Source organism: Etheostoma spectabile, chromosome 22 (genome assembly GCF_008692095.1).
Source record: "Etheostoma spectabile isolate EspeVRDwgs_2016 chromosome 22, UIUC_Espe_1.0, whole genome shotgun sequence".
Taxonomy (NCBI): Eukaryota; Metazoa; Chordata; class Actinopteri; order Perciformes; family Percidae; genus Etheostoma; species Etheostoma spectabile.
The window spans coordinates 17,997,150-18,021,821 of record NC_045754.1 but is presented as its reverse complement, the minus strand read 5'-3'; the positions used below and the strand labels follow the sequence as shown (position 1 = coordinate 18,021,821).

Below are 24,672 nucleotides of genomic sequence, written 5' to 3'. Positions count from 1 at the left end.
GTTTATTTAAGAAATAAGCAATAGAAAGAACAGAGTTGCCAGTATTTTGTTATGCATAACAATCAAATTTTAACATTTGTATAACAAAGTTCTTCAAAAGGTCATTCAGTTTCAATATTTAATCCAGATATGTATACTTCACAGGGTGGAAAACATTCCCAATTAGGATCTCTATTGAAATCTATAAGTGTTCTTTTTTTCTCATACAACAGGCTTAAAGTGTTTGGTCAAACCTTCATAGTTTCGACTGCTGATTCACGTGATGTTGCTGGGACGTCTACTGTGGTTGTGATATTAGTTTGTGTCATTCCACCTGTGTGATGAAATAACTCTGTGCCTCCCTGCCGTCCAACAACCCCCCCATTCCCCCCCCCCCCCCCCCCCCCCCCCCCATTCCCCCCAGGTCCACACCCACTGTAGACATCACACAAATAATCAGACGTGAGAAATCTGAAGATGACTGCAGAGGGATCTGGTGATATCGCGAGAATCCAGCTGCTGTGCAAGGTAAGTTCAACCCAGAAACACTGAGAAATGAGACAATGTGCTTACCGCAGCACGTCACAGCACCTGTGATGAATCAATGAACAACATGTTGCTCTCACAATTAGTTTTTTGTTTGTAACAAACAAACAAGGTATAACAGGTTAATTAGTGAGCTTTAGAGCTGCTGGTAGTTGGGTTTGGTTTTGGTGAAATCCTAGCTAGCAGTTTTTGTGCTAAGCTAAGCTAACCTGCTGCTGACTGTAGCTTCATATTCAGTCTTTCCATTAAACTCTCTCTAACCCTAACCCAAACCTAATCCTCTCGGCAGGAAAGGAAAGTGTAGTACCCAACATATCAATATGTTGCTTAAAGTCCCACAGTCCCACACATTTGAGCTTAAACTTTAAATCATACTTTTTGTAAATATCTAAAAAATATCTTGCTGCCTGCTTATGGAAACAACATTGATGAGAGCAGTAAGAGTGAACCTGCCACTGTGAAGTTGCGTGCCTTATAGCCTGGATCAACGGCAGTACATTTCCGGTATAATTGCCTGACTTTGGGCTCCCAGCTTTGCCCCTCGCCTTCCGCTCTCTGTGTGTTGCCGTTCTCAAAATCCCTTCGAACACACTGAAACTGGCAAGTTTTGAAGAAATTTTGGATTGTGTAACAAGGCAAGCCTGCTTGGTTCTTTCGGGGAATGATTGTAAAGATTTACAAATAATATGTTTACCATGTTTACTATCTACATTCTACTGTAACTGGGACTGATTTAAGAGGATTGCTGTGGACTAAGTACACACAGCGATACACTGATAAGAGAAATTTAAGTTTAAGTTTTAACAATGTGTCCAGCTAATATAAAAAGCTCACGTTACTGTATTGTATGATCAGTTAAATTAATTTAATATTATGTATATATATCTTTTCCGGGAGAAAATGTTCCACCATAACATGTTCCTTTCTTTTTTTTGCATTTTTTCGGAGCTTAGCAGAGTTTTTTTCTCCTATCAGAGAATATATGTGTGCTGTAGCCAGACCTTACTCCACAGTGCTGTGGAGATAGGTCTGAAAATGCTGAGACTTTGTGCTTTACAACTCAAACAATTAGCTGCAGCTTTAAAATGTACATACAGCAGCATGCATATCTGTGTAGTATCTGTTTATTTGGTCTGAAAAAACAGGGCTCAAAAACAGTTTTCAATCCACACAAATAACAGTATTCAATTGGCACTTAGCTATGCAGAGAGGATGAATGGCAGCAATGCAGTTTATCTGTTGCTGGCTCTACTATCACAAACACTAGGCTGGGAGTTGTAGATTGTAGTAATGTCTTTTCCATTTACTGAAACCACTCGTCCATTTGCAGTAACTCAATGTGAAAACGAAAAAAAAAAGTCTTTGAATGGCATGAGCTGAGCTGGGAGAGACACATGTGTGACGTTTTTGTTCTTCAAATAGAGTTTTCACTTCTTGTAAAAAATGTAAAAGAAACATTTAAAAATAATCAATTTGGCCTTAGTTCATTCATCCATTCACACTTGTTGCAAAGGGCAATTTAATCTATAGCCAACTGAAAAGGGTGAATGGATGGTTTTCATAATTGTTCATTCATCCAGCCACTTCCATTTATCAGGTTCCTCTTGACTGAGGTTCAACCTCACAGTTATGCTAATGAAGCCTTTACTGGCCCCTGCCCACGCAGCTGCCTTTGGATCAAGCCCATATGATTACGAAAAGGAACTGCATCAAAGTTTCACATCATAGGCAAATTAACATTTTAATAACTTCAATTAATTTAATCTAAAAACAACATCCACTGCTGTGGCTTTGAATACAGTTTTGCGTGGCCCTTAATTTGTCAACGGGATTCTTTAATTTTAAAGTACATGTATCTTATAGAGCAATGACCACGTTTAAAAAAGGCAATTAAACGGGCATGATTAAGTCTTATTTTGTTCGTTAATGTACGGTATAAAGGAAGCAATTGCCCATGGGCTTACTGCAGGATATTCATTAGATTCGCTGCATGTGGGGGTTTAAAATTGGCAAGATGCTAACAGGCTGCAGTTATTGGCTTCCCTCAAGCTTCCATATCAAATCCACAAAAAAACAACTTTCACTTGAGCAGGAAGAATCATTAAAGTTGCCCTGCCACATAAAACCATTTTTTACTTGTTTTTTGGAATATGTTAGTTCCACTATGTGAAATGAAAAGTGAAAATTGTTATTGTCCTCTGTCAGCTCTAGCCACTGCAAAGAAATAAGCGGAGAAATCAGGCCGATTACAAAAGCTGGTCAGTCTGACATCATGTTGTCTGAGCTTGTTACTATTATATATACGCATATATATGACTTTGCTCTGTTGCGCTGGGTAAAGGATGCTGATAGCCAGGCTGTCATTGGCTAGATGTTAACCCAATCAGAGTCAAGCAGCTTGAATATTAATGAGAACTGGCACAAATGGAGCTGAGTCTTCCTGTAGGCTTTCTATACCACGCTAACATGGCTTGAAACTGGATAACCAAGGCATTTTTTCCCCAGGAAATGTAACAGAGTCCATGGTAGAACTTCAGACATTACCACTAAGTAATGAAATACGTGTGGCAGGGCACCTTTAAATACTTCTTGATAAGGACAAGCTTTAAACCAAGCAATCTTTTGCACTCAACTAGTCTCAACTGTCGCTTCAACTGTAATGCAGCCTGGTGCAACATGGTAACAGCATTACACATGTGAATTATGCAGGCCACGCATAGCAATTTTAATTAGGAGAACAACTAAATCAAGGTGTTTGAAGATGATACACGGTGGCTGACAGCGTGCCAGTCATGTATGGGCCCAGTTGGCACACTGTCACTCTGCATCCCCTCAGGTTGTCAAGATAAATAGAGAGGAGAGGAAAGAGAAGATGAAGGAAAGTAGATAATTTGCCAGCACTGTCCAAAGTGAAAACACAGGCACAAGGAGTTTAACGGCCTCCACCTCATGTCACAATATCAGGTCTGCCCCGTCGTCGTCATCGCAACAGGAGTGCTGAAGAGGGTTCGTAATAACGGTCCGATTTGTTTAGAGAGAACAGTTTCTTTTTGCGTTTGGCTGCCCTTTTTCTGTAAACTGAATTTGTGAGTTTAAACACAGGGAAGATCGCATAATGCATTCCACAGGATATGAAGAAGATCTTATCCAAATCCGCATCTATGCCTACAGCCCTAATGTGTCCTGTGTTCAAAATCCAATCGGAGAAATTAAACGGGAAATAAATCCGATGTCCTTTTGTCTCATTCTCTTCCTGCTGTAGCATCTGTCTTCTGCTTCTACCAAATTAAGTCACTGAAAATCGGCTGATGTCTCTACAAGCACGTAGGAGAGAAAAGGGGAAAAAAGAGAGGGAAGAGAGTAATAATAATTGATTTAGAAACTTAATTTCAAGCTTGGAAACAAGGTGTTTAACGTCTGGTTTAAATAGAATTTAAAAGCTAAGTACTTATTGTTTGAAACCATTTTAATTTTAACTCCTTCGGCTGTTGAGAGTTTAGTAGACATTTGGGATTTGGTCCACATTAATTATTATTAACGTTGTTGGTTAATAATAGAATTGGGATAAATACACATCAATAATGGAAAATTCAAACTCTAAAGGGTTTACCATAACCACAGTTTGACTATTTTGATTTGATGATCATTATTATTATTATTATTATTATTATTATTAGTGTTTATAGTTTGAGAATCTCAATATATTGTGAAAATTGTCATAAAAATCCAATGAAATTTAGGTATTTTTTGTTATATCTTCTTTTTCTTTTGTGGTTCCTGTAGTGTTAGCAGTGATGTGGCCAAGCGGATTCTAACCCTTGGTGTGTGTTTTTTTTTTTTTTTCTTCAAAACTTTTTCTACTCATTAAATAAAGGTTTGTAGCTACGTACTTATTTAATATGTATTTTTAAATACATGTTGTTTTTTTTACCTTGATTTCATATAAGCTATAATCTAAGAATGAAATCCTGTGTCAAGATGCAGAAAAATGAGTCAATGCATTTGTTAATTTTGGGATGGATTACCGCAAATCCTTATTATTTGCAGGTTGCTCCAATACGTCCCTTAACACTCTCCAGCTGATCAGTACATGTGGCAAAGCACATGTTCTGACAAGTAGGAAAAGATATTCTATTTCTCCCGTATTAGCTTCTCTGCCCTGACTCCCTTTAAAATCCAGAATTGAATTTCAAATCTTTCTGCTAATCTATAAAGCTCTTAATAGTCAGGCACATAGATCATAGTTCCTAGAGTCTCCAAAGGTAGAAGGGGAGCCAGAGCCTACAGCTACCTTTCATCTGAGGCTAGTTTTTTATTTATGTATTTCATGCATTGAAATACATAACTGTGTCTGTGTTAGGAGAACATAAGGAGAACATGTGTTTTAACGTCATACATACATTTAGTTATACTTACTCAACCACTAACAGAACCAAAATGGAAAGGAAATGACAAACGTACAATGACAAAATTATGTGTAAATAATTGAATTATAAATGCTATATATTTTTATATAAACAAAAACAATGTCAAAAACTATTTCAGTAAATCAGTCAATAACACATTGATTTCCTAGCCTTCATTAAGTCTAATGAGACAGCAGCATTATATTTTAATTTCCTTAGCCTTGCTGTGTGAAATCCCTTCATCTGCGTAACGTCCTGTCACTCGTCACCAACAGCTGTTGTTGTCTTCGCTCCACTAGACGGCTCCACTAGATCTCCTCGGGACTTAATAACAACGTTAGATTGCACCTTGGTCATGGAATATTCTTCATCAACGCACTACAGCATATTGATTTGGTTTCCCTGGGAGACCTTAAAGCTCTGATGTACCTAAAGATTGCAATTGCTACTGGAATTTGTATTTGCAGTATGCATCTGTTGTCCCTTGTCTGTCTTTAATGTGCTCTAATACCGCGAAGCATGTTGAATCGACGAAGGATGACTAGTAGCGACGGAGCGGGACACACTCAGGCCCCCACAAACAGCACTCAGCCTTTCCGCTGATTTTGTCCTGTGGCCACTCACTAAAAACAACAACTTGCGACCCAGAAAGAATTGATTTCCCATAGGCAATCATTGTAAAACACACTTCAAACTGCAAACAAGGGTGATTGTAACTCTTTACATAGTATATTTTTAAGCCATAAGTTTTTAATCTTTCTAAAAACCTTTTCAAAGCCCAGAAAAAGTGCATCCTTCCTAATGATGTCTGGAAGGTACGGAAAGGGTGAGTGCTGTTCATGGGGGGGGGGGGGGGGGGGGGGGGGGGCTGGCCATTCATGGGTTTGCTCACTCAGTAAACCCGGAAGCTTGGAAACGTTTTTGGTGGATGCTGCACTGATCAGGGCTCCTTCATAAACCTATCTCGTTCTTATAATAAAAATGAAAATTATAATGCACTCACTGCTTGAGAGCAACGTGAATAATATGACTGATGATGCATGCTTTAATACTTTAAAGGTCCACTTCCATGATGATATGATCACTTCTAATAGTTGAACTACATATCGAAGCTTGTAAATCTACAATCTGGCATTTTGAGAGGCCCTATTCTTTATATTTCTTTTGTTTTCTCCTTGATTTAATTTAAGTGGTTTTGTGTGTTCTGTACCTACAGTATTCTACAACCGGTCGTAATGCAGGTTTTTTGTTTTTTTTGTTTATTGATACCCAATGGGGAAATTACAATTTACACTCTGTGTGCACACTTTGTTAGTTATCACACACAGTCCTGAACTACACACACGCTCAGGATCTGTACATGCACTAATGGAGAGATGTCAGAGTGAGTGTCTTTGTGTTTTATTTATTCCAGGTGTTTTTGCCAGAGCCTTGGTCGGGGGCCCCGACAGGAGCTAGCCTTACATACGTATTGTTAGTGGTGGGAGGAGACCTGAGCACATGGTGGAAACCCACACAAATACGACTAATAGTCTTCCAAAAGTGATCTAAAGTATTTAGAAAATATATTACCTAATTTGAGTAAACTTATGGAATACACTTTTCCAATGGCATTTCAGGGCATTTCTTAAGTTATCCTTAGTGCAATAGTTTTAAAGGTGTTTCAGCATCCTGCTTAAGGACAATGATATGTGGATAGGAGGAGCCGATGATCAAACCATTGGTGGATGACCCCCCCCCTCCCTACTGAGCCACACCTGCCCCGTTATCTAATGGCATTGTTCCATTTCATGGTACCTGCTCGACTCGCCCGCGGTGCCCCGTCCTCCTTTTTCCCATTCCAGATTAGTAAGTACTGCCTCATGCGTGAGACAAGCGTGACTGGTTGTCAAAGCGACGCGCAGGAAACTGCCGTGACCTTTCATTTCATATATTTATTATACAGGAAAGTTAGAAAAAGTAACGATTACATTACAATATAAAAACGGGCCTGACTCTGTTTAAAAACTGTTTTTCAGCAGGTTCCTGTTCTGCAGACACATAAAACATGGTTACAGCACGTCAGGACAGACATTACTACAAGACATCGATATAGAAAAATAAATTTCGACAACTGAAAACAACAATACAGTTACATAAGGACAAAGACATTTATACTAGATATCAGCTGGGCTAGACAAATATGGACAATGCAAACAAGGCTTGGACACTACATAAACGAATGAATGCGTGCAAGTGTAACTGTTAAGAAGGAGCTGTTTGTATGCCTTTTTGAAATATGTGACGGATGATAGTGTTCTGATGTGATACAGAATGTCATTCCAAATCTTGGTGTATGTATAAAAAAATTAATTAAAAAAAACGCGACACACACACAGAACGTTGAAGGTGTGTTGCTTGTGTTCTCGTACATTACATTTGTACAGAGAGTCAAGCTACTCTCCACTGACAAGCTTTTGGATATTAGGCAGCGTTGCCATAAAGGACCGAGTGACTTTGCTCGCATCTTTCTCCGCCGGCAATCCAGAAATACATCTTAATACTAGCGCACGTTTTCAGCCATGATCTTGGCCAATATCTTCTGCACCCGCTCCTGCTCCTCTTTAGCAGATTTCATACTGGTGTCCAGTGTCGACTTCATGTCATCCAGCTGGCTCTTCACTCTTTTCAGCTCCTTCTTCATAAAAGCACATTTATTTCCCACCCTGTTCAGCTCTTTGTTCTTTGCATTTATCTCCACAGTCTTGTCTGTGATTATATTCACCTTTTCTTTAATTTCGTCATTCTTCTGGGGAAAAATTTCCAGAAGCTCAAGGTACTGTTTATGCTTAAGGTCTCTTTCAGCCTTGACATTACCAGTTTGGATTGAATCCATTTTCAGCCTTGTCTCTAAATCACAAATGTCTTTTCTGAGTTGTAATATTTCCGGTTCTCTGGACTCAATGTGTTCCGTGATCTCATTCTGCTTTTCTATCAGTTAATTATTCAGCTCAGCGTTAGCAGCTCAGTTGGTCTTCCAGTTGTACTCTGATTTTAAACTGCTTATTGGCCTCCTTTGTGTGGTTTTCTGTTTCCGTTATCCGCGCTTTGATATTTTGCTGCATTTTATAAATCTTGTTTTCCTGTTCCTTAGACAACTTTGTGAAATAGTCGCATTCACTTTGCAAAGTCTTGATCTTAATCTTATTGTGAAAATGTTGTTTGTTTGTAAAGGCTATTTAGTTTTTCATGTTTTTTAGGTTTCTTTTGCTTGTTCCTTAAATTTTTCTTGTTGTTTTTTCGAGTTCTGCTTCAGTCGGGGTAAGCCTTTCCTCTTCTTTTCAGTCAAACGTATTCAGTCTTTTCACATCACTGAACTTTGTGTTCATCTTTTTGAGCTTTTCCCTATGTTTATGCACTTCTGTCAGTCAGTCTATTTTTTGGATGCCATAATATATATATATATATATATATATATATATATATATATACATATATATATATATGAAGTGTCTGCTTTTAAAAGGATAAAGTTACCTCTTTCTCCTTTTTTTTCTCCTCTCCATCCAGGGGAATTTATAGCTCCTCAAACAATGACTGAGGCTATCCAACTGAGGTCACTGACAGATGCCTTGCTTTTAAGATACAGAATATTTTCACTCCCCTGTAGATGAATAGAAAGCCTTTGAATGTCAGTGAATGTCAGATGTTGAAATCTGTGATGTGCACATAGGGAGCAAGCCTGTTTACCACAATTTTACTTCTGAAAAATCAACTTCAAGTAACACGTTTCTGACCATCACCAGTGTTAAACTAATTGTGAGAATTGACCATGATGAACAAACAAAATCAAATAATTAGTATAGCTTCACACACATGTTAGCACAAGTGTTTCCCCCATTCTTTAGAGAGGATCTGACTTCTTATCTTCCCTCCTCCTTCTTGGGGTAAAGTTTATTTTTTCTTTGGCTGAAAAGGATGCCAACATGTACTGTACATGTAGGACAGAGATTTTCCATCAGTTTTGCGTTGTAAAGCAATATTACCTGGCCCCCTCTGGTCTTATGTTCTTAATTTATGATACCAATGCTAATGTATCAAAATCAATGTGTAAATGTGTAAATCATGTTGGAATGAGACACGTAGCAGCTTCAAAAAGAAAATTGGACAGGGATAAAACAAGCTGAAGGCAGAAGCTACAGCTTTGATTTCACAGCTTCTCAGTGGATTGAACCTCCAGCAGTAATAACTTTTTCGACAGAGAGACAGTGATAGACTGTCAGTCGTCCCATCTGACAGGACAGCAAGGAGAGGATGTTGTTGTGACAGAAACACTGACCTGGCCGGGTCATGTAAGGTCACAGAGCATCCCTACAAATTGTAGTTTATGGGAGCGGATCTCTGCTGGTGCAAGGTCAGAAAAGAGAGGAGAAAACAAACTGCTGAGTTATAAACTGTAGTTCGCTGTACAACAGCAAATTAAACTAGTGAACTGAGTACAGTCGTGAAGTTTTGCTCAGTCTGAGAAATTGATCAGTGCCTTAACCAATGGCCTAACTCTAGGTTCAACATTGGGGGGAGGGGGGGACATATTGAGAAAAAATTGAAATTTTGAGCATATAAAAAAAAAACAGATTCTTCTGCAACAATTTCTGCCTTTTCCGCATCAAGTTGATGGGGGGGTTACAACCCCCCCATCCCCCCCTGCAAATTATGCCTATGGCCTCAACCAATAATAAGCTGTTCATGTAGACATATTGTGTTTTTGGTCCCTGCTCTAACTCATTTATACTATCCTAATAAAGGCTTTTGAAGTCCAATATATTTGTAATGACAATGTTGATTAAATTTAGTGTCACTGATCAATAGCTTATACTTTTTCAACTGTTATCCAAATTACTACGTTCCATTGTTATCCCCCAATATACATTTCTTCTCACGGTTGAAAAGCCTCTGAGGCAGCATTTAGGTTATTGCAGGTGACAAAACTCGTCAGTGGCACAGACAAATAAAAACGTATGAGACAGGAATTCTTTTTTCCCTCCTACAGAGGGTCTGATACTAGATATTAAAACGATAGTTTTCACCATTTTCATGCAGTAGAACAGTAGGACAGTTTGGATTGTAGATTTTCCTGAGTAACTAAGACGTTGTTTTTAGAAACAGATAAGTATCACCAACAAGACTGATCTTACAAAGACTTAAAGCTGCATTGTTTGGGCTACTTGTGGCCAGTGTAATAAGCTTTAAGTCCAAAGTTTGCTCTCCTATTTTGTTAATGGTCTCTACAAACTTAAGAACTTCCTTAAGAAAACCCCTGGCTGTTAGCTGCTATATGCTAGTCGCTAACTTTGTCTGTCTGCTGTTAAGTGATGGGCAGGTATCATACAGAGAGTTTATTTGAGCTTTTTTTTGGCTGAAAACAGTTGCCTGCTGCTGCTGGGAACATGGCCGGGGGAACTAGAGGTGCGGAGGGTGCTGCATCCTGGAAATAATGTTTATTAGAGCAGTGACAGCAAACCAAAACCAATAAGTTGCGGGCGGTAAAAAAAAAGAAGAAATTAGCCAAAAGACGCCACAGGCTCCTTAGAGCTGAGGGTAACAGCAAAGTCGGGTAATAATTCTTTAAGGTTTTTCCTTATGAGCACCCATGTTGCAAAAAACATAGTAATTTGAGTAATTTGATTTGGTTACATAAACATATTGATTACTGCACCTTTTAAGTCATAATGAGTCTTATAGTACGATCCATTGTAATATTATACATGACACTACTTGACATGACAAAGGCCTTAATGGCTGAAATGCATGTAGGCATGTTTTTATGTTTTTAGACTTAATAGTCAAGTGGTGGAAAGGCTTTTTAAATCCTCTTTTGAACACTCTTGAGTGCCTCAGTTTTCCCAAACTGAAGAGCAGAGGGATGATCTACACACCCAAGCAGCACTCCATGCAGACTGTATATATAGTATACACTATTTACAAAAACATCTATACAATGGTTTTGTGTTTTCTGGATTGTCTCTACTATATATTCTCCTAATTTGGAGTGGAGCCTAATTAGCTGTGTTGTGTTGTAAGCAAACAGGTGACAGAATGGTTAATGGTGCAAACTCTTGGATGAGGTCAGAAAAAACGGTAGATGACACAATCACTGTTTCTTCTATTTTCTGTTCTGTATGTCTCGGTCTGTCTTTATCCCTCTGACTACTCCTGCAATTTCTGAGTCAACTTTGTAGCAGTCAGGATTTAGATCTCCATCTACTAATTAACACTTCCAGTGGGTGGTATGAAACAGAGCAATAATGGTTTTTAATAGCATTAAAGAGTAAGCTGTCTGATTGGATCTGCTTTGCAAATAGGAACAGATTAGGAACAACATTTTAAAGATGGTTCTGTCAGCTGTCAATGACCGAGAAGACTGCTGCTTAAACAAGGACATAAATCATTTCTGCTCAGTCTGCCACGGCTACCAGCTGTCCGCTGCTGCTCTGAAGCCGCCTTGATGAAAAGGACCCCAGCCACAGGGGAGACACATCGTCGTCTTAATTTTAAACTTATTTGTTCTCATAGACAAAAGAAATCCCATCCCATTTATGAGAAAACTAAGAATGTAAATGATGTGATCCGTTTCTATTCTCAAACTGTGCTTATAAAAACAAGCGTGCGGGATTTACAGTGAGCAAAGGCCACCGATGATTGACAGATGGGTGATTATTATTCAGCGAGCAGCTGATGTGCCAGGTGAGACAAACCGAAATGAATTCAGAAACTCTAAAGGAGATTGCACTAGGGAGAAAAAAGTAAAATGTAATGTAAATCTGGAGGATGAATATTGCACTTAAGGCACAATATTTCATTCTTATGGTTCAGTGCATGTTGCCCATGGATCCCTTTCAATCCAAAATTGGCTTCTCAAGGATCAAATTAGGAAGAATATCACTTCTTTACTTGGAGTACAAGGGAAAGCCAGGAGGAGTTTCCTTTCTCTCCGGCCTGAGTAGAAGCATCCAGGCTGTTTCTGTCAGAGTGGAGTTGTCCATGGCGGTGGGGGGCTCTAGGGGTCAAGGAAGAGGGAGAGGAAGGGGAGACTGGAGAATGACACAGATGTGCAAGACAGTGGGGAACTCTGGGTACTTGGCAAACAAAAGCAGGAAGAGGGGGAGGAGAAGAGGGGGAATGCTGGATGACCTGGTGGAGAAGATTGAATCCACAATGGGAGACTTTCTGGGGAGAAATGCAATTTTGTAACCTATCGCACTGTGTGTAGGGTAGGCCTGTAACAATTATTTTAGAATTGTCTTTAATTGCTGTTTTAAAACTGTTTTATGTAATTGCGGTTTCTTTGTTTAACCACAATTAATTGTGAATATTAGCTAAGATCCAGAAAACTAATTAATACTGTACTATTGTCAATTTTGTGTTCATTTGACAAAAAAAATGTTTTTATGATAATAAAGAGGCGTGGTTTACTTCATAGGCTGTGTACCTGTGTTATCACATTGTCTGTGTCCCATAACAGTGATATAACCTGAAGACGTATCCTGGAATTCATTCAAAACTTTATTTTGTAACTTTTTTTTTTTTTATTTGACTGAAAGATACAATCATATTGTCAATCACAATTATTTTGGAGACAATTAATTGTACAGCAAAATTTGGAATTGTTCCAGGCCTAATGTAGGGCAGGTGGTGGAGCAGGTCAGCTTCTGATTGTGGGGTTTGACAGCATGCCGTGTACAACATGCCAGTACTTTTTTTGGTATAATAGCTCTATATAAATGCAGTCCATTTACCATGTGGAGAGAAAAATTACAGCCAAGCTTCAGCGGAATAGGCCCCTGTAGAGAGAATTCATCTGTCTTTAAGCTGTCATGGCTTGTTTGTGGAAACGCTGGAGCTGCTGCACAGAGAGGCTCATGAACATTTTGTCTATGGTGGAGCATCTAAACCAAATAGTGTCATTAAAAATATTTTAACCATAATTTATGTGTAAAGTGTTTTTACATAAGCATAAATCAGCAGAGCAGGCTGTCGGTGACAGATAAGAGCGCAGATGTGATTATAACACTGTGTCTTGTCGGAAGCAGCGTGAAATTCAGGCTTTCATCAGTATTCCCCATACACTTCTCTTCAATTTCAGTGTATAATTCAGAAGCATAAAAGCCAAAAATGGCCAAAAGCCTCTCTGTTTTACCAACATAAAAATTTGCTCCGCTGGAACACTTGCTCCAGCCAAAAGCAAACATTTGTCATTTTTAATAATATTACGGCAGGCATTAATTATCCACTTTATAGGCTCATAGAAAAATACCACATGCTTCTGACAGCAGTCACAGTTGCATAGCTACACAAAGACAATGCTGTAAATGTAGAGGTTCAATTGAAAGGGGCCTCATTTATATATATATATATATATATATATATACACCACCGTTCAAAAGTTTGGGGTCACATTGAAATGTCCTTATTTTTGAAGGAAAAGCACTGTACTTTTCAATGAAGATAACTTTAAACTAGTCTTAACTTTGAAGAAATACACTCTATACATTGCTAATGTGGTAAATGACTATTCTAGCTGCAAATGTCTGGTTTTTGGTGCAATATCTACATAGGTGTATAGAGGCCCATTTCCAGCAACTATCACTCCAGTGTTCTAATGGTACAATGTGTTTGCTCATTGGCTCAGAAGGCTAATTGATAATTAGAAAACCCTTGTGCAATCATGTTCACACATCTGAAAACAGTTTAGGTCGTTACAGAAGCTACAAAACTGACCTTCCTTTGAGCAGATTGAGTTTCTGGAGCATCACATTTGTGGGGTCAATTAAACGCTCAAAATGGCCAGAAAAAGAGAACTTTCATCTGAAACTCGACAGTCTATTCTTGTCCTTAGAAATGAAGGCTATTCCATGCGAGACATTGCTAAAAAATGTAAGATTTCCTACAACGGTGTGTACTACTCCCTTCAGAGGACAGCACAAACAGGCTCTAACCAGAGTAGAAAAAGAAGTGGGAGGCCGCGTTGCACAACTGAGCAAGAAGATAAGTACATTAGAGTCTCAAGTTTGAGAAACAGACGCCTCACAGGTCCCCAACTGGCATCTTCATTAAATAGTACCCGCAAAACACCAGTGTCAACATCTACAGTGAAGAGGCGGCTGCGGGATTCTGGGCTTCAGGGCAGAGTGGCAAAGAAAAAGCCATATCTGAGACTGGCCAATAAAAGAAAAAGATTAAGATGGGCAAAAGAACACAGACATTGGACAGAGGAAGACTGGAAAAAAGTGTTGTGGACGGATGAATCCAAATTCGAGGTGTTTGGATCACAAAGAAGAATGTTTGTGAGACACAGAACAAATGAAAAGATGCTGGAAGAATGCCTGACGCCATCTGTTAAGCATGGTGGAGGTAATATGATGGTCTGGGGTTGCTTTGGTGCTGGTAAGGTGGGAGATTTGTACAGGGTAAAAGGGATTCTGAATAAGGAAGGCTATCATTCCATTTTGCAACGCCATGCCATACCCAGTGGACAGCGCTTGATTGGAGCCAATTTCATCCTACAACAGGACAATGACCCTAAACACACCTCCAAATTGTGCAAGAACTATTTAGAGCAGAAGCCGGCAGCTGGTATTCTATCGGTAATGGAGTGGCCAGCGCAGTCACCAGATCTGAACCCCATTGAGCTGTTGTGGGAGCAGCTTGACCGTATGGTACGCAAGAAGTGCCCATCCAACCAATCCAACTTGTGGGAGCTGCTTCTGGAAGCGTGGGGTGCAATTTCTCCAGATTACCTCAACAAATTAACAGCTAGAATGCCAAAGGTCTGCAATGCTGGAATTGCTGCAAATGGAGGATTCTTTGACGAAAGCAAAGTTTGATGTCAAAAAAATCTTATTTCAAATACAAATCATTATTTCTAACCTTGTCAATGTCTTGACTCTATTTTCTATTCATTTCACAACGTATGGTGGTGAATAAGTGTGACTTTTCAGGAAAACACAAAATTGTTTGGGTGACCCCAAACTTTTGAACGGTAGTATATATATATATATATATATATTTGTGTTTATATAAAAGCTGTATAAACTTAAACTGGGCTTAATGACAAATGCAAGACACCTGATTATTTTTTGCCTCCTTTGGCCAAAAATGAAACATACATTAGATGCACTCTTCCTTAAATGCCCAATGTAGAAACACAGCAGCTGCAAATATTTTTCACCCATGTGAGTGATGCAGCCCCCACACAGCCAATCAGTTGTAAATATGTCAACTTTTTCTGGCCATTAATTATCCTTGGCAAACTCATTGTGAGGAAAGCCAGAGTACAGCAGAGGAATGCATTATCACTGCAACACTGAGAAAAGAATCTCGTCAGGGATGTAACGGATATACGGATGGACATATAGACACATGGAGGTTGAGACTACCGAGTTGTGATGGAACACATGCCGGGATTATCAAACCCTTTCACATCTGATTACTCAAAAACTATTTTCCCTGAAAAAAAAAAAAACATAACAAATACGGTATATTGCAGAACAACTAATTAAGCAAAAAAAGGATTTGTTTTCTGTCAGTTGTATGGCCAGCAGTGCCAAAGAGCTGTGCTTGAAAAGCTGTCTGTCAGGAGAGTGCCAACAAGCTGTTAATCTGCCGTCTGGGAGGGAGAGAAAAGACAGCAGAAGAGGCAGAGAGGGAGACAGACAGACCGAGAGGGAGGCTGTTTGCTATGCAGAGACAGAGACTCTGTAGCAGAGTAATAAATTTAAATTGCAACACTGGGTCAGAGACTGTGAGGACAGACGAGGGTGTTTAAAAGGCATTAATGAATCTAAGACTTTCCTTGACGTCTTTGTTAGGGTCTAATACCAGGGAGAACTGCAACATCACTGGAGGAGACCTTTGTGGAAGTGTCGTTGCTCTCTTTGCTCTCCACTGATTAAAATCTAACAAAATCAAAATCTGAATCATGCTAACTTGGCTGGTCGCTCACCTGGTCTATCCATGAATAAATACAGTAACTGGGGCCCACGATTCCAGTATACTTTGCAATTGATTCAACAGCTAAAGTTATTAGTTACATTTATTGTTACTTTCATTAATCAGCACTTCGTCAAAGGTGCCTTTAAACAACTCTAAAGCCTCCACACCCACACATCCCATCTTTTCTATTCCACAGGAGTAGAAACAGAAAAGGATGGCTTTATGGTTTACCGAGCAGCCAGCCTAAAGTTTAGAGGTATTTACTGACTATCAACAGCTAGTTAAACGGCAGCCGCGGGGTTTTAGCTCTCTAGATGTGCTTCAATCATCACATTGAAGCTTCAGGGTGTACAAACCCACCAAATCTGAACTGAACCAGCTCATTCCTGAATGTGAGGTTATCAGTGAGTGGATAGTCTCGCATTGCCAGACCTTCATCCACAGCACTGCGGTGGAGGTTCTGGCTAGTCCACATAGCATTCAGGGATGGGAGAAAAACATGTTTTGGTTTATCGGCATTTCTTTAAACCAATCACAATTGTCTTAAGCGGCAGACAGAGCCACAGTGCCGCGGCAAAATAGCCTCGGGAAGGGTCTTGTTTTCTGAGAGATCTGAGGAGCAGTTAATCGTAGTCCTCGTGAATCCACCAGAGTTTAAAATTCCAAGATGTCCAGGTAACGGACATCCGGCTGCAAGAGGGACATCCGGTGGAATTTCCGCCGGCACCAAAGCAATCAGAAAGTGGAACGTCGTGGCTACAGACTGGTGAGTAGATAACGTTAGTCAGAACTCACAACCCCCAAGCTAGTGTAGCAGGGTTGATTGGTGGCTATGCTCTCAATCACACTCTCTGGACCAATCAGGAAGCAACTGCATGCTATATAGGCAGGGGGTTTGCCCTCTTAACCCGCTCTACTCTTTGTTGGCGGAACCACATTTCCGCTCTGGGTCCCCTCGCGGTCACAATAATTCGACAGTGTCTCCCTGTCACAAAACGGATTACTCCTGCAAAGGAAGAGGGTTGAGTTTTGCTGCGGGCCCCTTGAAGCTGTACTATTGGTGCGAAGCTCCCTGACGGGATTGTAAACTGCTTTGCCGGCGCTGGTATCTGCACTAGCCCCTCCCTTCCCTCCACGCACCTTGCAGCGCCAGGATCTGTTGCTCAACTGGGTGCCCTTTGGCCTTTCTTTGGCCTGCCTGTGCTTATTATTGTGTGTGGCGATGGGTGTCTCTTTTTATGGGTTTCTTTGGTTAAATTAGGATTAACTGATTTTTTGGGGGTTAATTCCTATTTCCTTTTTTGTTTAAGTTTTGATAACGACATTCATTTCTGTTGAAACTTTATGGTTTATTTGTTGTATTTGGTTTCTTTTTGTTTGGCTCTAGACAGCTATCAGCCACCTATGGCTGCCTAAATTTGCCTTAGATCAAAGTTATTTTTCATTTATATTTGGTTTATTGATTTATTTCCCCCCAATAATTAAGCGCTTTGTTTCCCACAGTCGCTGAGCGCTGACGCTGGTGGTGTCGGTGTCCCCGGTGGTGGTGTCTCCCTCCTGTGTGCTGTGTTTTCCCCCTTTTGGTTTATTTTGAGTTTTCACCACCGTGTGTGTGTGTGTGTGTGTGTGTGTTTTCACGGGTGATTGGACTGATCCTTCCCTGAGCTCCCACACCCCTTGACCCGGTCCCTCCACTAAGCACTCATCTCCCCTATTTTGGTATTTTAACGGGATTTTATACTTGAGGTTTTTAATAATTGTAACAATAAAATCATTGTCTTTAAGGGAACTACATCTCTGGTTTTGTGCATAAGTTGAAACTGTGTGCTTTCTGTATTTTGTTTTAACTATCGACCTAGTCAAATCCTATTCTCGGGGTGAAATTCCCCGGGTGGCTTGGCCGGTGTCTCCCTTGGATCTGGTCGTTGAGCGGGCCAAAAAGGAGCCCCACAAAAGTCCCACTCGCCACACTAGCATGTGCCAGACCAGTCTCATCTTTTTTTTATTCCACACATTATTCTTCCTTGTCAAAACCGAGCACCTACATTACCCACAATGCAACACTAAGACAGACAGTTTGGTCAGAGATTGAAGTGTATTATGCTAGTGCTATGCTAATGTAGCCATGAGCAGCTAGCTTCAAGCCGAGATCAGGAGTGGGCTACAGAAGTCAGGTAAACTCTTTCTAGCTCCCCACCCTGAGATTTTTTAGTTTATTTTCAAACTTGTAGTTTTCAGCCCCAAAATATACTTTTGTGCACAGTCCAAGAAAAGCATTACTACTGCCAAATACTAGAAAATGACTGGTCGTTCATGTTCCAACAAAATTACACACTGCACAGTACTAGCACTAGGAACCCTGCCAATAATCTTAATACATATGAATTTATGAATAATCCTTGTAATGTTTTTTACAACTTCTTACTATTGTAGACTATTGAACAACTCTCCCAATTACCAAAGGCACTCTTAACCCCTTGACATGAGTCTGGATCTGTTCCTGGATCTAAAATGCTGCTTGCGTGTTAATTAAAGGTTAATCTCATGCTTTAAAGCATCAACCAACACTAGATTGACACAGTGCGCAGTGGATTACTGCCTAACAGGCTGGTAAACCTGGACAGATGTGTGTCATCTTCTCATCTAATTCGTCTGACAGTTTCAATTCATTAGGCTACATTGTGTCTGCTGCAGTCATTTTAACTCATGTCAGTGGAAAATGACTTTTTGGCCACACAGAAAAATTGTAAATAAAAGGACTTCTGATTATTAAGCGTAGCCCTTTCCTTGTCATCCTTAGCTAATTTCAGTCATCACCTTTAATTTAATGCTCAGTTTAACAGTGCTCATTACCACCTATTCAATGCTTTGACAGAAAACCACCTCTCTGTCAGATCTCCTACAGCCTACTCTTATATAAAGAGACATCTAATCATCCTCTGCCAACTCTGCCCCCTCACTGCTCCTATGAGGAGCGAGGACCAGTGGCTGTCGTCTTCTGCAAATGAGATCCGATAATGAGTGCTTGGTTTGTCCTCTTGCTTCCTCCTCAGAGCCATTCAAATGAATGTGTTTTATTTGCAGCATTTTTAAGCATGAACGATAAGAGTGATTATTGAAGCCAACTGCTTTCACATACATTATATACACTGTAGATTGACTGAATAGCTTTTATTCTTGTGCATTAAGTGGAGTATCTCACTTACTTTCTCAAGGAATTGATTGATCGTTTGGTCTATAGTTAAGAAATGTCAAGTATAGTTGAATAGAGCCTAAGTTGATATGTATTAAATAATTTGTTTTGTCCAACCAACAGTCCAAACCCCAATTATATTATTGTATTATTTGTATAGAACATTAACTAAACATCAAATGATTACATTTGAGAAGCTGACACCAACTAGTATTTGGCATTTTTGCTTAAAAAGACAAACAATTACTAAACATAGTTATTAATGTAATGCAACATTATTTGTGGTTTTCTTCCACATTAGATCAGATGAGATGTAATCTAAAGTAATGGAAGTACATGGCAGCTTCTAGTACCTTTTCATTGACATTTTTACTATAAGGATGGGTCAGAAGAATAGTCACAACAGATAAGAAATAAATTAATAGGCACATATAAAGTATAAAATGGCTCTGCAATCTGCAGACCATATGGTGCTTAGCCGGACACACTCTTGGAGTCAGCATTAGACTTTGATATGAGGATGAGCGAAGAGACAAAGTTCAAGGCCCTTCTGGTGCATGAATCTTTAACAGGTAACTGAAAGATTAATAATGCTCTTAACATGCTTCCACAGCAAGTTTTGCTATATAAGGAAAGATCAAATGTAAGAATGTAAATCTGTGAATCAGCATCACGTTGTATCTGCTACAGGCTGTAACACCAAGCAATGGTTTGTATGCCATGAGTCCAGATATGTACAATCTACTAACTAGAATAACTCATACAGTAGATATTTCTTTCATATTTAGCTGATTCTTTGTGTGTTTTTAAGTTCAATGAACACCATCGACCACGTGCTTTTAATCTAAATTTGTAACCCAGTGGTATGACAGGTTTTCTAAATTCTGACTGGACATCCCTCCTCTGAGTCCGTGTAATCTTTGACGCTTTTTAAACACATGTGTAACTGTGTAGTTTAAAAAATAACAATGTGTTAGTCTGTCTTGCAATTTGTTGTTCCCTGTCTGTTGCTCCCAGCTCCAAGCCCATTTGTTAAATTGCATTACATGTCAATTAGCTGGCGCTTTTATCCAAAGTGACTTCCAATTGCTATATACTGTATGTCAGAGGTTGCACGCCTCTGGAGCATTTGGGGTTTAGTGTCTTGCTCAGGGACACATTGGCTGATGTATCATATTGGGAATTGAACCCTGGTCTCCCACACCAAAGGCATGTACTGCTCCAGTAAATATGATGGACCTTATAGATCCATGTGAGAAATTGTTTGTTATTGATTGTTGGTCTTTAGTTTTTTCTTGTTAATGTATATATGCAATATAAATTTCTCATATACATACATCTTTTAATTTTCCAAATTTGGAAATGCATGATTTTAACTGGACAGCCACGAACTGTATTCATAAAAGCTTATCACATGCTTTAAAATTTGCAGAGCATATGACACCCTCTGTCCTTAGACCCTAGATTTGGATAAGGAAAAACTCCCTCCCACCAAAACTTTAAAGGAGAAAAAATGGAACATACATGAAGTAGATGTGGTGTGTACAAAATAGACCAACATTGCAAAATTACAGTATAGACAATCAGGATGATCAAGTTAAGATTGCATATGTACATAATGGGGAAAAAAAAGAAGAAAAAAAAGTGAAGAATCACAATTAATAACAAACCATTTCTCAAATGAATCTCAGGTCCATCCTATTTACTGGAGCAGTGAACAACATTTGCATTGCATAAGAACCTAATGGGATGGGAATGATTGTTCCAGGTATTAGTAAAACCAGGTGTTGCCAGCAAAACTGAGTTATTGTTTGAAAAAACTGCAGATTTTGATTGTATAACACATCAAAATATAAATTACTGGTTAAATAAATGTATTTAGCAAGTGACCATGGTATAAGCAGGTTAATGCCCTTCAAGGTGTCCGCTATCTGATAATAAATGGACCTAGGCAAGCATTAAACCTCATGTATCATAAATTAATTGTTGGATTTGATCTTTTTTTAATGGGATTTGGTGACAATAACAAAAATAACAGACTTTTTCTTAAGCTTAAAACAAATCCAAATGCAAACTTTTCAACTGACCACATTGTTAATGCAAGTTGCACTTTGGCAAAACCATAATTTGTGTAAACAGAATGTGCCTTTTATGTCTGGCTGAACACAGCATCTCACATTTTTTCGTTTAACACATTATTTGCCTTGAGTACTGAACTTGAAAGCATTTCATTATTGGTTTGTGCAGGTGATAAACACCATGGTGTGTAACAACATCCATGTGTAAATAAACAGCACAGCATATTGGGACATCAGCCACGTGCATTGAACTGAGCTCAACACACTGACATCTCACCACAGGTCTATGAATAGCCTCTTACTAAAAGAATTCACAAGATGGTTATTTTTCAGATGGCAGTGGAACAGAGGAACCCCAAGGCATTTTCCCTCGCTGTGAGAGTGTATGAATAGCTGTTTATTGGGGTAAGCAGATGCTTCACAGACAGTGGGAAATAGCTCTTTTTTGTGGTGCAGATGTGGACCTCATACTCTAGTTCCTACGGCATCCACCACACTGGCCTTAGACTGAAAGTAACTAATCAGAATGGTGTTTTTGAATGCACTGCATCTGGCGTTCACCTTCTTTCTTCCCAATGGAGATCTTAAAGGGAAATTATTTCAGTCTAGACAAGAGCTATCACAGGAAACCACCGCTGCATGTCTTTACAGCATGGGAATAAAACCTTGCATTGCTTTAATAGCAGCAGTTGCAGGGACATTTGTCATTTTTGACTCAAAACACAGATGGGTCAGTTTGATCAAACTAAAATCTCCTTCATTCATTTACACTATCATTTCATACTGAGCCAACAGAATGCTTTAATCACAATAGGACCATCTAAACTTGTTTTCTGCTAGGTTGCACAGTGCTGTAGGGCCACAGCTGTTGCATGGCAGAGATCCAGGGGAGTCCAGGCTTAAGGTATTGGCCCGGACATGGACTACATTCTACTATCGACTGTGCGTATAACTCTTTAAAATGGAAATAAGACTTCCTAAATTTTCTTGCATCCATGCTTTCATTATTGATCCACCTTTAGGTTTCTGATTCCAGAGGCGCTAGGTATACAGCAACACTACTCTAGATAAGCACCAAAGCTGGAAGTCTTTCTGAACCCAAGACCTTGAAATTGAAAAAGCTAGAGTACATCACCTGGCTAATGCATCCACATGGGAGGAGGCCATGCAATTTCAACAGGTTTCAGACCAGGTGGCACCAAGACCAAACATCAGCTAAAGAACTGCTCACTAGGAGCACTCAGTCTAGTTAACAGGCTCCAGGAGAAAATCACTTAGCTGTAAATCAGCTTAATATCTAAAATCCTGGTATGCCACATAATACAGCCTCTATTTTGCTTACACTACCACATTTATAAGAGATACCAGGGCTTAGAATAACAACAGCAGATTTTCAAGATCAATGCTTTGCTTCATCTCAATCAATCCCCAGCATCTACTGTATATGAATGACACAGGACACATCCAGAGCATCAACACAAACATCTAAATCTAAATCAAAATCTAAATAAAAAAACAAACAGTTTACGTTTCATTGAGTGGAGTGATCAGCCGCACACTTGAAACATAATTTCATACGTGATTTCATCCTTGTACCACCAGCTGATGAGCCAGATTCAGAACTTTCAATTGGCCACAATATAGGTCAGGTCTATGCACTGGGGCGTGATGGTGCAGTACTATATGTTTTCCCATTCCCTGTAAGTGTTGTGAGATGTGATTGATGCTCCTCATACTTCTTAACAATCCTTAATATGAGCACTATGCAACATGACACACTCAGGCTGGGTTAAGAGACGCATAATGTGATGGATAGAAGTATAGAAATGTACAGTACGTATACATTATTTACTGCTGTATCAGAAATGTCATCACAGTGGGGAAAGTGGTGGTGGGGGGGGGGGGGGATTTGCTCAAACAACAGGGGCTTTTGTATGATGACAGTTCTACCAATAATGACACACTATCCAGGTTTTACGTGATGTGCTAATTGAAACAAATGAAAAAAAAAAATCAAAAGGTAGTCTACTCACCCAAAATCCGACAACAAAAAGTTTCAGTACTGCGAACTCATTTGTATCCATCACGCTGTAAGAACAAGGTCGGACTCTCAGTGAAACCTCAGCTGCAGCTCCGTGGAGATGTGCATTTGAATCGAACCATTGTTAAAATCATCCCAAATGTGCAAGTCCGAGCTCCGTCATGCTGTCATGAATCAGGGGGAATAAGATTCGGATGGGGGGGGGGGGAGGGAAGCCAAAAGAAGAAGAAGAAGAAGAAGAAGAAAAAAATACAACAAGAAAATAATTGTGATCCCAGATGATAATTTCTGACTGTCCTCGCGATGATCGTGGCCAGGAGTCAGGAGCTCAGGACCACTGTCCTGCATCCACTGTGGGAGGACGGGGGAGGAGGCGGTTGGGGGGGGGGTGTTCCTCTCCAAAGCACTGACACTGGATTATGGTTACTGAGTGACTGACTGCGCACACTGAACCTCTGCCATCCTCAGCGTGAACTAGAGAATGTGAGCTAGGGAATTATAGTGATACATGCAGAAGACCCAACAAAGAAAAATAATCTATATTTTGTTTTTCTTATAACAGACATCTAAACACATGCATAGCCTACACATCTAAATAAATGACGTTGTCATATGTAATTTTGCCAATACACATGGCATTGCAAATCATAGTGAAATAAAAGATAATACGCCCTAACTATGATTATGTAATGATGATCTATGATCACCTGGATTAAAATCAATCTCAGGTTGAATTGTTGAACCGCAGTTGGTTGCTGTTGTTTTTTTCTGTAAGACAACACTGACCTCGTCTGGTTTCCTATTGCATCGCACCTCGATCACCGGACAAGTTGAGTCTGCCTGGAGAAAACCAAAAAAACCATAGTGTAACATCGTTCTAACACCTCAGATCATCAAGGCTCACAGTTAAATTCAGTCTGTAGGACTCTTATAACCCCCTGAATTATATAAATGTAGGCCTATGTCTTGAATGTTTAGCCTGAAAAAAACGTTGCCCAATTAGACGCTTATTAAAAGCTACATATCAATATTTGTATTTGTGAGTAGGGTACTATTAAACATGCAGGTTAATATCTGGGGATTTGTGGAAATAAATCCTAATACAACTGTAATTTGATTGACTAAATTCAAGGTGGAACAATTCATTAAAGAATAGGTTGCTTATTTTCCCAGTCTGTCTTAACCCTCAAGTTAACCCTCAAGACCTGTTTTCCTATGTCAATGTTCTTTTCAACCATCAACATACCCATCATGATTGATTCCACATGACGCTCTTTGCCAAGTAATTTCATTAATTGTGGGGTGTCTTATTCCATTTTATAGTATTTGAAAAAAAAAATTGAAGTGGTTTTGAAATAGTATTGAGTAAAAGTTGACATATACCAGTCTGTGATTATCAACGAACATACATTCATTTGATTTTAGTCTAAATAATTTTCTAATTTCTGCTTTCCTAAC

The 24,672-nt window shown here is 39.4% G+C and overlaps 1 protein-coding gene across 1 annotated transcript in view; it reads right to left on the bottom strand.

Moving 5' to 3' along the window:
* The window catches only part of LOC116672328 (receptor activity-modifying protein 3), a 39,292-nt gene extending 15,732 nt beyond the window's left edge, over positions 1-23,560 (bottom strand). Inside the window, exon 1 of the mRNA XM_032504111.1 lies at positions 23,207-23,560. The gene's annotated coding sequence lies outside the window, so the exon portion shown is untranslated. The remainder of the gene's footprint in view (positions 1-23,206) is intronic.
* Positions 23,561-24,672: the final 1,112 nt, after the last annotated feature.